The sequence below is a fragment of the Gorilla gorilla genome, chromosome 21, assembly GCF_029281585.2.
Source record: "Gorilla gorilla gorilla isolate KB3781 chromosome 21, NHGRI_mGorGor1-v2.1_pri, whole genome shotgun sequence".
Lineage (NCBI taxonomy): Eukaryota > Metazoa > Chordata > Mammalia > Primates > Hominidae > Gorilla > Gorilla gorilla.
The window spans coordinates 68017671-68031182 of record NC_073245.2 but is presented as its reverse complement, the minus strand read 5'-3'; positions in this window follow the sequence as shown (position 1 = coordinate 68031182).

Sequence of the window (13512 nt, the reverse complement as noted above, 5' to 3'; positions counted from 1 at the left end):
CGGGTTCACGCCATTCTCCTGCCTCAGCCTCCAGAGTAGTTGGGACTACAGGCGCCCACCACCACGCCCGGCTAATTTTTTTGTATTTTTAGTAGAGACGGGGTTTCACCATGTTGGCCAAGATGGTCTCAAACTCCTGACCTCATGATCCGCCCACCTCGGCCTACCAAAGTGCTAGGATTACAGGCTTGAGCCACCGCGCCTGGCTGGGCTTATTCATTTTCTAAGGAACTTTTCTTCTCCATATAGTAGTGCAGAGATAACATAATTCAAATTAATGAATGAACAAAATGATAACTTACTATATATGGTGAATATTTGGTACATATTTTTGGTCACTATTGAAGGAGTGGTGTAATACTGTGAATTCTGTAGTATCTATATACAAGGTGGGTTTAGGTAATATATTGCTTAATTTTTCTAAATTGTGTTTATCACCTGAAACCAACTTGTGTACTGGTATCACACTCATGTTAACACTGCATATTTTAATAAGTATCAGGAAAAAAAATGCAACCAGCACACCAAACTTGTGATTTTTCCAGTTACTACTGTTTAGAATGAAGCTAAAATCAGCCTAAGGTTTTAGAAAATGAGCTGATTTAAATAAAAATGTTATAAACGTTAGTAATATAAGTGATACAGGGCAAAAATCTCTAAATAGTTACGTGAATGATTGATGTTTGGGAAGCTCCAAGTTTACTGTTTGATGAGACTAGTAGCAATTACCAGTCTCTCATACCAAATGCAGTGGTTAAGCTAGTGGTTCCCAAAGCTGACCCTGCACTGGAATAACTTGGGAAGCTTTTACAACTACCATCAATCTTCACCCTAGAGCAATTAAATCCAAATCTCCAGGCATGGAATCTGGGCATTAGTAATACTTTAAAGCTCCCTGGTGACTTCACTGTGCAGCCAGGGTTCAGAAATGTGGGGCTAAGGTGTCATCCTAGTCCAGCGATTGTGTCTGATTTCTTTTTTCTTCCACCTACTTCTGGATCTTTCTCTAATCTGACTTGTCTAAATTCACATTCCATGCCAATCCACTAAGCTCACACTGGTCAACGATTTTCTTGAATGAAAACTGAAATATTACAGGCAGGGAGTTCTTGATCTTTCTATTGTCATGGTTTGAGTTCCAGCATTTACACTAGTTTCCTGTCTCCATTACGCAGATTTTATAATTGAATTTTTGTCATTCTAGCTATTTGTGACCTACATAACACTGTGAAAATTCCATGCGAAAGTTGGAAATAATAACTTTTCTACAGTGCAAATGAACCTGCATCAAAATTTTGTAAAATATTTGAGACTGCTTTCTACAAGATGTTGTCTCTCCACATTTCCTGTAACTGCAGTGGTCAATTTGTTGATAGATCTCCTTAGTTTTCAGGGTATAAAAACACTCTTCTGGCCTGAGTTGGAGGGTGATTCCTGCATTATTTAAAATACTAAATTCTGCTCCCTTTTCTCTCCTCCATGCATCTGACTCCCACTCTGGATTGTGCCCGGACTCCCACTCTCAAATGTCTCTCAACCAGAGCGTGTGAGGTTAAAGATTATCTGCACTCATAATAATTGATTTTTGTTTTATTTTGATTCTATAAGTAATTACCAGATAACTATTGAATGCATACACATTTGGAGGTTAAACATGCAAAAAATATATTTTGTCCAGTATATTCAGACTGGGTGCTCAAATACTTTATGATTTGAGGACTGAAATATAAAATATCAACCATTCAACATCCAGAAAATCAGAGGTAGGAAGTAATTTCCCTGCCTCAACATTGGCCTGTTTATTTTATTTTATTTATATATATATATATTTATTTATTTTTTTATGGAGTTTCACTGTGATTGCCCAGGCTGGAGTGCAATGGTGCAATCTCAGCTCACCACAACCTCCGCCTCCCAGGTTCAAGTGATTCTCCTGCCTCAGCCTCCCAAGTAGCTGGGATTACAGGGATGCTCAACCATGCCAGGCTAATTATGTATTTTTAGTACAGACAGGGTTTCTCCATATTGGTCAGGCTGGCCTCAAACTCCCGGCCTTAGGTCATCTGCCCGCCTCGACCTCCCAAAGTGCTGGGATTACAGGTGTGAACCACTGTGTCCGGCCGACCTGTTTATTCTTTTACAACTGCAACTAATGTGTTCTTTTCTAAAAGCAGACAATAGTAAAAAGTGATTTGGGTTGTCTTTTTTGGTTCATGCAAATGTTTAACCAGCATTAAAGCTGCAGTTCTCTCCCTATGAATCTTTCTTTGTCTACCTTCTATTCTCCCATCCCACCTCTTTCTCTTGTGAACCTCCAAGTTAACAATCAATTCTTGGTTTTCATAAGGGATTCAATATGAGATTTTGTGAACTTCTAAATTTGAGAGCATCTTTATAGCAGGTGTTGAGAACCCTTTTCTGTGAAGAATCAAATAGTAAATAGTTTGTTTTTGGACTATACCGTGTCTGTTGCAACTACTCAACTCTGCCATTATAGCATTCAATTGGCCATGGACAATACGTAAATGAATGAGCATGGCTGTGTTCCGATACAACTTTAGTTACTGGTGGTGGGCCAGATTTAGTTTATTCACTGTTGCTCTGAAGCATACAGTTTTCCCCACAAAGCTGAGTAAAGAAAAACTAAGAAGTCTTAGTGACTTCCTCACACCCTTACCACTCTATAAATATAAAACTAAAGTTGCCTATAAAACCATTAAAGTTAATTCTGCCCTTAAAATGAACTCTGTACGATTGTACATTATATCAGTATTATTTTACTATTGACCATGAACTTAACCTGAATCTGCAATATCTTATCTGTTTGCTACAATTATTGCACATAGAAAGACAGGCAGAGGATGATGAAGCTGTGCTGCTGTGTAGAGGCCAGATGACAGGTCAGGCACCAGCTCAAGGGATTCACTCCCACAGTCCAACCCTTTAAATGGACCACACAGTGACCTTCAGCATCCCGGATGAAGAATGGAAACTGAAAAATTTTAAATTTGTGCATGCTAAGACTCCTGCATATCAGGCAATTTAGTACTCAGTTATTTATATATAGACCACCTTAAATCTTTCATTCTCCTGTTCTGTGTGTGCTGGTTATGTCCACCCAACCGTGCTACTAACTCATGGTTGTCCACATCAGCCACAACATTTAGCAGAAGGCCAAACACTCAGTTAACAAATGAATATATTTTTGCTACGAAATGACTGGGTTACAGGATTGTCCTAGTTCAGATATTGCTTCTTCTTCTCAACACATTTATTAAAAAATACATTTTGGTTACATGAGAGAGACATATAGGCTAGTTCTGCACAAAGTAAACTCAAGTGATGAGCTCATTATAAGGCCTAGGTCCTCCCATTTACTTGACAGAGATGGACATTGCTAATCTTATCATGTTTTTTTTTTTTTTTTTCAATTCTTCACATAGCTGTTACCCTCTGGGGCAGAAGAGCAGAGGGATTAATTTGTATTTATTTCAATTAACAAATTGTATATATTGTGTACAACCTGTTGTTTTGAAATATGCATATACTGTGGAATGGCTAACTTGAGCTAATGAACATATGCATTACCTCCTATATTCTTATATGTTTTTTTTATAGTGAGAACACTTCAAATCTATTATCTTAGTAGTTTTCAAGTATACAATACACTGTAATTAACTAAAGTCACCATGTTGTAAAACAGTTCTCTTGAACTTATTCCTTCTATCTAACTGAAATTTTGTATCATTTGACCAACATCTCCCTAACCCTCCCCACTACCACCCCCACTCCCTGGCAACCATCACTCTACTCTCTGCTTTTATGAGTTCATTGTTTTTAGATTCTACATGTAAGTGATATCATGCAGTATTTGACTTTCTGGGCCTGGCTTATTTCACTTAGCATAATGTCCTCCAGGTTCATCCATGTTGTCACAAATGATGGGATTTCCTTCCTTTTTAATGCTGAATAGTATTCTGTTATATAGATATACTACATTTTCTCTGTCAGTTCATCTATTGGTGGACGTTACCCTGATCCTTAAATAGCATCACCAATCTTTGGATGATTGGGAAGTTTTGATCATTCTCTTATTTATTTGTATATATAGCAATTCTTTACTAACTTACTGGCATCTGGTATACACAGTGCTGGTTACCAAGTGTTGGAAAAAAAAAAGGGAAAAAGTGTAGTCTCTGTCCTGGAGGAGCTCCAGGCCAGTGGGAAAGATGGACACTCCCACAGGCAATGGTAACTCAGTTCCTCTGTAAGGAAAAACAGAAGGTATCAGGAGAGAGAGAGAAGGGTCCTAAACACGATAGCAAGGTCCAGGACAGCTTTCTGCAGGGAGTGACATACAAGCTGGGACCAAAGAATGGGTATTTATGGGTTAACCAGGTGAAGGGTGATATCGTTTGGCTCTGTGTCCCCAGCCAAATCTCATCTTGAATTGTAATCCCCATGTGTCAAAGGAGGGATTTGGTGGGAGGGGATTGGATCATGGAGGTGGTTTCCCCCATGTTGTTCTTGTGATAGTGAGGGAGTTCTCACGAGATCTGGTTGTTGATAAGTGTCTGGTGTTTCCTCCTTCATGCTCTCTCTCTCCTGCTGCCATGTAAGACGTGCCTTGCTTCCCCTTTACCTTCTGCCATAACTTTAAGTTTCTGAAGGCCTCCCCAGCCATGTAGAACTGTGAGTCAATTAAACCTCCTTTTCTTTTTTTTAATAAATTACCCAGTCTCAGGTAGTATCCTTATAGCAGCGTGAGAATGGAATAATATAAAGAATTGGTACTGAGGTTGTGGGGCACTGCTATAAAGATAACCTGAAAATGTGTAAACAATGTTGGAACTAGGTAATGGGCAGAAGTTGAAAGAGTCTGAAGGGCTCAGAAAAAGACAGGAGGATGTTGAAAAGTTTGGAACTTCCTAGAGACTTGTTGAATTGTTTTGACCAAAATGCTGATAGTGATATGGACAATGAAGTCCAAGCTGAGGTGGTCTCAGATGGAGTTAAGGAACTTATTGGGAACTGGAGTGAAGGTCACTCATGCTATGCTTTAGCAAAGAGACTGGTGGCATTTTGCCCCACCCTAGAGATCTGTGGAACTTTGAACTTGAGAGAGATGATTTAGGGTATCTGGCGGAAGAAATTTCTAAGCAGCAAAGCATTCAAGAGGTGACCTGAATTATTCTGAAAGTGTTCAGTTAACAGCATTCACAAAGAGATGCTTTGAAATCAGAACCTATGTTTAAATGGGAAGCAGAGAATAAAGGTTTGGAAAATTTGCAGCCTGGACATGTGGTAGAAAAGAAAAATTGATTTTCTGTGGAGGAATTCAAGCTGGCTGCAGAAATTTGCATTAGTAACAAGGAGCTTATGAGCCAAGACAATGAGGAAAATGTCTCCAGGGCTTGTTAGAGACCTTCACAGCAGCCCCTCCCATCACAAACCCAGAGGCCTAAGAGGGAAAAATGACTTCACTGCTCTTTGCAGTTTTGGGACTTGGTGTCCTGCATCTCAGCTGCTCCAGCTCCAGCTATGGCTAAAAGTGACCAAGGTACAGCTCAGGCTATTGCTTCAGAGGTTGTAAGCCCCAAGCCTTGATGGCTTTCATGTGGTGTTAGGCCTGCAGGTATGCACAAGACAAGAGTTGAGCTTTGGGAACCTCCACCTGGATTTCAGAGGATATATGGAAATGCCTGGATGTCCAGACAGAAGTCTGCTGCAAGGGTGCAGGCCTCATGGAAAACCTGTGCTAGGACAGTGTAGAAGGGAAATGTGGGGTTGGAGCCGACACACGCAGTCCCCATTGGGGCACTGCCTAGTGGAGCTGTGAGTAGAGGGCTACCATCCTCCAGCTCCCAGAATGGTCGATCCACTGACAGCTTGCACCATGCACTTAGAAAAGCCACAGGCACTCAACACCAGCTTGTGAAGGCAGCCACAGGGCTATACCCTCCAGAGCCACAGGGGCGAGCTGCCCAAGGCCATGAGAACCCACCCCTTGCATCAGCAAGCACTGGATGTGAGACATGGAGTCAAAGGAGATCATTTCAGAGCTTTAAGGTTTAATGACTGCCCTGACAAGATTCGGACTTGCTAGGGGCCTATAGCCCCATTGTTTTGGCCAATTTCCCCTATTTGGAATGAGAACATTTACCCAATACATGTACCCCCATTGTATCTTGAAAGTAGCTAACTTGCTTTTTATTTTACAGGCTCATAGGTGGAAGGCACTTGCCTTGTGTCAGATGAGACTTTGGACTTGGACTTTTGAGTTAGTGCTGGAATGAGTTAAAGACTTTTGGGGGGACTATTGGGAAGGCATGATTGGTTTTGAAATGTGAAAAGAACATGAGATTTGGGAGAGTCTAGGGGTGGAATGATATGGTTTGGCTCTGTGTCCCTATCCAAGTCTCATCTTGAATTTTAATCCCCATATGTTGAAGGAGGGACCTGGTGGGAGGTGACTGGATCATGGGGGCAGTTTCCTCCCTGTTGTTCTCATGATAGTGAGGGAGTTCTCATGAGATCTGGTTGTTGATAGATGTCTGGTGCTTCCCACTTCACTCACTCTCTCTCCTGCTGCCATGTAAGACGTGCCTTGCTTCCCTTTTGCCTTCTGTCATGACTGTAGGTTTTCTGAGGCCTCCCCAGGCATGCAGAACTGTGAGTCAATTAAATCTCTTTTCTTTATAAATTACCTGGTCTCAGCTAGCATCTTTATAGCAGTGTGAAAATAGACTAATACAAAGGGCGTAGCTGAAAGTGAAAAGCAGGATGCTCCAAGAAGGGAAAATGGCCCTACAAAGGCCTAGAGCAGAGTCACCTAATCCAAATAGCCGTAGAACTGTGCTGGCCCCAGGATAGGTGACTTTCGTGTGATGTATCCTGAACATGGAGCAGCCTGAGAAAGGTGAGGATTCTGGGTCACTGTGCTGATTGATTTAACAAATGCCAGTAGACACTGGGAGAATTGTAGTAAAGGTATTAGGAATAATCTTCCCAGTGAAGTTAAAACTGGCAGTTGATTGCAAGGGGAATTTGTGGCGTCTCCTTCCTTTGATGCCTGTTAGAACATGATAGATTGTAATGGACCTTGGAGTGTTTGTAACTACATAATTCTCACTTTGTCAACAATGAGTGACCTCATTGAATCACTGAAATAAGGTGACTGTCAAAAGGCAGTCTGCTTGTGCCTTGTACTTCACCTCCAGCACATATCAAAGATTTGCTGATTAGCCCACCGTCCAGCCCACACCTCGACCCACGCTCTGACATGCCCCTTCTATGCACATCGATTATGGTGAAACCCCACTGTAGCAAAGCTGCCTGTTATAAAGGGCCCTCCCTATTGACTTTCTAAATTTTCACAGTGAAATGCTTGTTCTTTTTGCTTTGGTAGCATATGTAGTACTGAGTACAAACATAACACACACATGCACACACACTCCACACGTGTATTCATGTTCATATGTTTTAGTTAAAAAGCAGATTGCTCAGATGAGTATAAAGGAAATGGTAGTTTAGGTGGTACACAGATACTTTGATAACTTAGAATGACTGACATTTGGAGAATATTATTTTCATAAACAATATGCATTTCTGGAGATATGAATCCTGCTTTGAATCTCAGGTTTACTATATCCCATCTTGGGAAAGTTACTCAATTTCTCCGAACTCTAGTTTTTAAATCTGTGAAATGGGTTAATGAAATCTACAGCATTGATTTTTGGTTTTTGGAGAACTAATGTAGACACTTATTAGGAAACGCTGAGCGGAGAGTTTAGCACATGGCAACAGTGTAAACGTCACTTCCTGCCTTACTGCCTCCAATCTCTCCTACTATATTTTGATGATGTTCTCCTTCTGGCAGATCTGTATTTACTCTTTGCCTTGTATCCACCATTACTCAGCACATTGCTTTTTGCTTGAATTTATATAAGGCTTTAAAAAAATCAGGTTCCTAGTTCTGCATTTCTTTTTCACAATTATCAAGCAAAAGGCAAATTCTTTTTAGGCCTGTTTCTGACGTGCAGTCAGCATTCCAACAAAGGAGAAACCCATTCTGTGTTTTTATTTTCCAATTGACATGTTCACTGTGATGGTGTGAAGATCTTTGTATTGTAGGCTCAGTGTAAAAATAAAGTGTGCAAGGTAAGACTTGGGAGTGGAGTGTGTCTCATGCCTCACATCTCTCCGAAGTTAAAAAGGTTTTATTTAATAGAAAAGGTATAATTTCCTATTTATAAGTCCATCTTAAACAAAATTCTAAATTCCAGGCTTCAGTTAGATTTCACTTAAAAAAAATTAACATCCTATTTCTGTTCCAGGATTCAATCCAGGGTATCACATTGCATTTAGATGTCATATTCTCCTCTGTCCTTTCTGTTCTGTGAATTTTTCAGAATTTATTTTTCATGACCTCAAGGGCCTTGAGGAGTACTGGCCTCATAACCAGCACAATGTTCCCAATCTGGGCCTGTCTGATGTTTTACTTATGATTGGGCTGGGGTTATAGATTTTGGGGAAGGAAGCCACAGGGGTGAAGTGCCCTTCTCATCCCATCACATCAGGTGGCACATTATATCCAGATGACATCGCTGGTGAGGTTGATCTTCATCACTTGGTAAAACTGGTGCCTGCTAGGCTTCTCCACTGTATGTTATTCTTTCTACCTTTCCATACTCTATTCTTTGGAAGCTAGTCAGTAAGTATGGCCCCCTTTCAAGATAGGAGGGGTGAAGAGTAAACCTCGGGAGCTTTCCTGGAGGTAGAAGTACCTACAGATAATAAATAGACTATTTTGTAAGAAAGATTTGTCTCTATAAGCCCATTTATAAAAATCAAATTTGTGTTGGGGGGTGCATTTTCCCTATAAATCAAGCCCCACACAATATAATAAAACCTACATGTAGAGTGATATCGATAGTTCCTCTGGTCTTTGTGATTTGAAGTATTTATATAACAAAGTGTCCCTGAAACGTATTCTTGATTTTCGTCTGTAAAACAGAAGGGCTAGCTCAAATACTAATCTTTGTTTTCTTTTGAAAATAAAAACGAAAATTCCTTTATTACAATGTTGGAAGATACATGGTCTCATAGGAATTTAGCAAAAAGAACAAAAGATGAATTGCTGGCAAGTCTAGAAGTTATTTCTGCCAACTTTCATGGAGCATTTTTCTAATGCAAATTTCACTTATCTAGAGTAGGATAATTCATTCAGTGAAGATAAACTATGGCAGCTTGCATCTCAGACTAAGAGTTCAAGAGGGTTGGCGGGTATTCCAGAGACAACTTCTACATTGGCAAAACACTTCTACCTTCCAATTGGTTTGAAAACATTGGTATCAGAAAACGCAAAAAACAAAAAAATTTGCTGAATACTTACAACGTGATAGGCCTAAGGATACACCAAGAAAGGTACCTACCCTTATGAACAGATGCCAGAAGTTGATTTCTCTGAAAATACTTCTTTGGAAATAACAAGCTGAAAAGTCTTTATATATGACTTTTCAATGTAGTTACTGGCTCTTCCACCTTTCTTTAGGGAAATGCAGTGGCAAAAACTCTGTGGCTGAGTTTCACTTGGTGCTTCATTTTAACAAGTCAGAGGACCCGACATTGCTCTGGGAGCTTCTGTGGAAACTGCAGCCTAAAGATAGTTAGCTCACACTGGCCAGGGACTGAGAACTATGTAACTCTGTGGCCTCAGGGCCTGATGCAGTTTCTGCTGCATGTAAGGAGAGCTGCAGTTAGCTAAGGATATTAGCCTTCATAGAAAAAGGGGAAAAATGCTAATACATTCCCATTATACTGAAAGCATAGACACACATATTAAAAACAAAAAACAAACTCATAAAACATGAACAGTGCAAAATAATAAAAACTGATACACTGTGGCCAGGCGCCGTAGCTCACGCCTGTAATCCCAGCACTTTGGGAGGCCGAGGCAGGTGGATCACAAGGTCAGGAGTTCGAGACCACCCTGGCCAACATGGTGAAACCCTTTCTCTACTAAAAATACATAATTAGTGGGGCGTGGTGGCACACGCCTGTAGTCCCAGCTACTTGGGAGGCTGAGGCAGGAGAATCACTTGAACCCAGGAGGCAGAGATTGCGGTGAGCTGAGATCATGCCATTGCACTCCAGCCTGGGCAACAAGAGCCAAACTCTGTCTTAAAAACAAACAAACAAAAAACAAACAAAAAACTGAAACATTGTATTTCATCAAAATTAAAACTTTTTGAAAGATACCAAGAAGAAAGTCAAAGGCAGGCTTTGGACTGGGAGGAAACCTTTGCAAATCATATATTCAACAAATGACTTATATCTACAACATGGATGTATTTCAACACAGTAGCTCAAAAAATTGGGCACAAAATTTGAACAGACACGTGACAAAAGAATGTGTATGAATGGTCAATGCTGCTAATCAATAGTCAGTAGGGAAATGTTAACTAAAACCACAGTGAGATACCCCACATTATATTAGATTGGAAGCAAACAAACATACAAAAAAAATTAATTTCAAGTAGAGAAAATCTGGAGCTACTTGGAGTCCTGTACGCTGCCAGTGAGAATGTAAAATGGTACATTCACTTTGGGAGTCAGTTTGGAAATTTTTTAAGAAGTTAAACATACTTACCATAAGACTTAGCAATCCCATTTCTAGGTATTTACCCCCCCGCCCAAAAATGAAAATGTATGTTCACATCAAAACGTGTATGCTAATATTCATAGCTGTATTTATAATAGCCAAAAACTGGAACCAAACCCAAATGTCTGTCAACAGGAGAATGAAAAACAGTCACAGTATATCCATGCAATGGATACTATTAAGTAATAAAAAGAAATGTGCTATAGATATCTTCCACAACATGACTGGACCTCAGAATAATTATACTGAATTGAAAGAATCTCAGACCCAAAAAGAAGGTACATTGTAGTATTCTATTTATATAAAGTTCTAAAACATATAAACTAATCCATAGAGAAGAAAGCAGGTCTGTCGTTACTGGATATGGGGTGGAGGAAAGGATTTCTGATCATAGAATGTGAAGAAATTTGGGGGAGTTATTGGTCCATTTTCACACTGCTATAAAGAACTTCCCTGAGACTGGATAGTTTATAAAGGAAAGAGGGTTTACCTGACTTACAATTCCACATGGCTGGGGAGGCCTCAGGAAACTTACAATCATGATGGAAGGGAAAGCAAACACATCGTTCTTCACAAGGTGGCAGGAAGGACGAGAGCAGGGGAAACTGCCACTTACAAAACCATCAAATCTTGTGAGAACTCACTCATTGTAAGAACAGCAGGGGGAAATCTCCCCCATGATCTAATCACCTTCCATCAAGTCCCTCCCTTGACATGTGAAGATTACAATTTAAGATGAGATTTGTGTGGGGATGCAGAGCCAAACAATATTAGGGAGTGATAAAAAGATTTGTTGTTTTGATTATTGTAATGGCTTTATACATACATGCATATGTCAAAACTGATCACATTTTACAACTTAAATTTATGCAATTTATTTACTTCAATTATACTTGATAAAGTTGTTTTAAAAAAACTTAACATTGCATGATGTTTTGTTCAAACGATCTGATTATTTGTCCTCTAATTCAGTGGATATTACTAAAATGTAAACTCTTTCTAGAGGAGAGAAATGACATCCTAAATAACATTAGAGATTTCAAATGAGAATGATATGGAAACCCAATCACACCAGAGTAATAATTATTTGTCTCATAAACTAACCTAGATAATTGCACTATCATTCTGCCTGTCATAGATCTTGTGGTTTAAAATATTCTGAAATTACAGTTGATCCTTGGCATTCATAGCTTTGACATTCACAGTTTCAACAGCTCGCAGACACCTCAAAGACCCAGGATGGGGAGCAGTTGGTATTTTGCTGAGGCAGAAACATGAGGAGCACACACTGCTGGCCAGGCATGAGAAGCTAGTCATGTGAATCACGAGTAACATCAGCCCACAGCCCATATGCACTTCGACCACAGTTTTGCTCGTTAATCCTTGCTGGGTTTGCAGTGGCTCTAATGAAGTGATCATGTGTGTGCAAGCATGCATACATGTCTGTCTACAGCAGGTAACTCATCAGAGAAAGAAAAAAAGGTGGTTAACTTGTGGTGGGAGGACATACCTTACGTGCCAATCTTAACAGAAGTGTGCCTTAGTCATTGTACTGATTCGAGAAACAGTCATTGAGCTCAGATCAAGTGCCTTGCAATGCAGATGTGCCAACCTTCTTCCTTTTGGGTTCAGAGCCCACCAGGGGAGACAGACACTGATCACCAAAGTCAGCAATTATAAGCATTATCAGTGTCAGCGAGGGCATCAAGGGTGCTGTGGAAGTATCTGATGTCTAGGGTGGGAGAGGATGTCAAGGCAGGCTTGCCTGAGAGAGGGAGGGCTGAACTGAGATTAGAAAAGTGAAACAGAGGCTGGGCCTGGTGGCTCACACCTGTAATCCCAGCACTTTGGGAGGCCGAGGTGGGTGGATCACGAGGTCAGGAGTTCAAGACCAGCCTGGCCAAGATGATGAAACTCCATCTCTACTAAAAATGCAAAAAAAAAAGAAAAAAAAATAGCCCAGTGGGTGCCCGTAATCTCAGCCACTCGGGAGGCTGAGGCAGAGAATTGCTTGAACCCAGGAGGCGGAGGTTGCTGTGAGCCGAGATTGCGCCGCTGCACTCCAGCCTGGGCGACAAGACCGAGACTTGTCTCAAAAAAGAATAAGTGAAACACAGCCTAAAGGAAGGAACAGGAGGCTGAATGGCATGGACTGTTGAGGAGGAACATTCTAGGCAGGGGAAACAGCATGTGCTAAGCTAAGGGGTGCTTGGAAAAAGGAAATTAGCCAAGGTAGTCTTTTAAGTTATGGATACTTCAAAAACTATCGCTCATAAATGCCCAGTCTGCTGTTTATATGAAAAAAAGATCGATCATCTTGTCTCTGGAATCCATGTTACTTATATGTTTTAACTTTTATGGACTAATTTGCTATAGATTTTTGTGTTCTGCTTTTGGGGCATTTTGTTTCTGGGAACATACAGTTTGAAGCATGAACAATACATAGTATTTTTCTGGAGTTTTTTCATTGTGATTGGTTTTATAAGGTAATTGTATTAGTTGGGTTCAAATTCCCTGAAGGGAAGGTCAAATCATTTTGCACAAAGATAACAAATAATAAAACCATTCACAAATTTGATCACCAATTATGAATGTAGAAGTCACTGCTGAGGTTTAGTCTCTCCAAAAGATACAATAAAATGATCCAACACAGTTGATAAAAGACATCATTCATTGAAGAAAAACAGACTTTAAATATTTTTTAACTCCCAACTTGTCATTATAAAACAAATACCAAATTTTCTTGATTTTAATAAATCATTAATTGTAAAATACACTTTAAATTTAAAGAGCTGTTTATTTTACAAGAGAAAGAAGAACAACACTACCACGTTAAATATAGCACATCG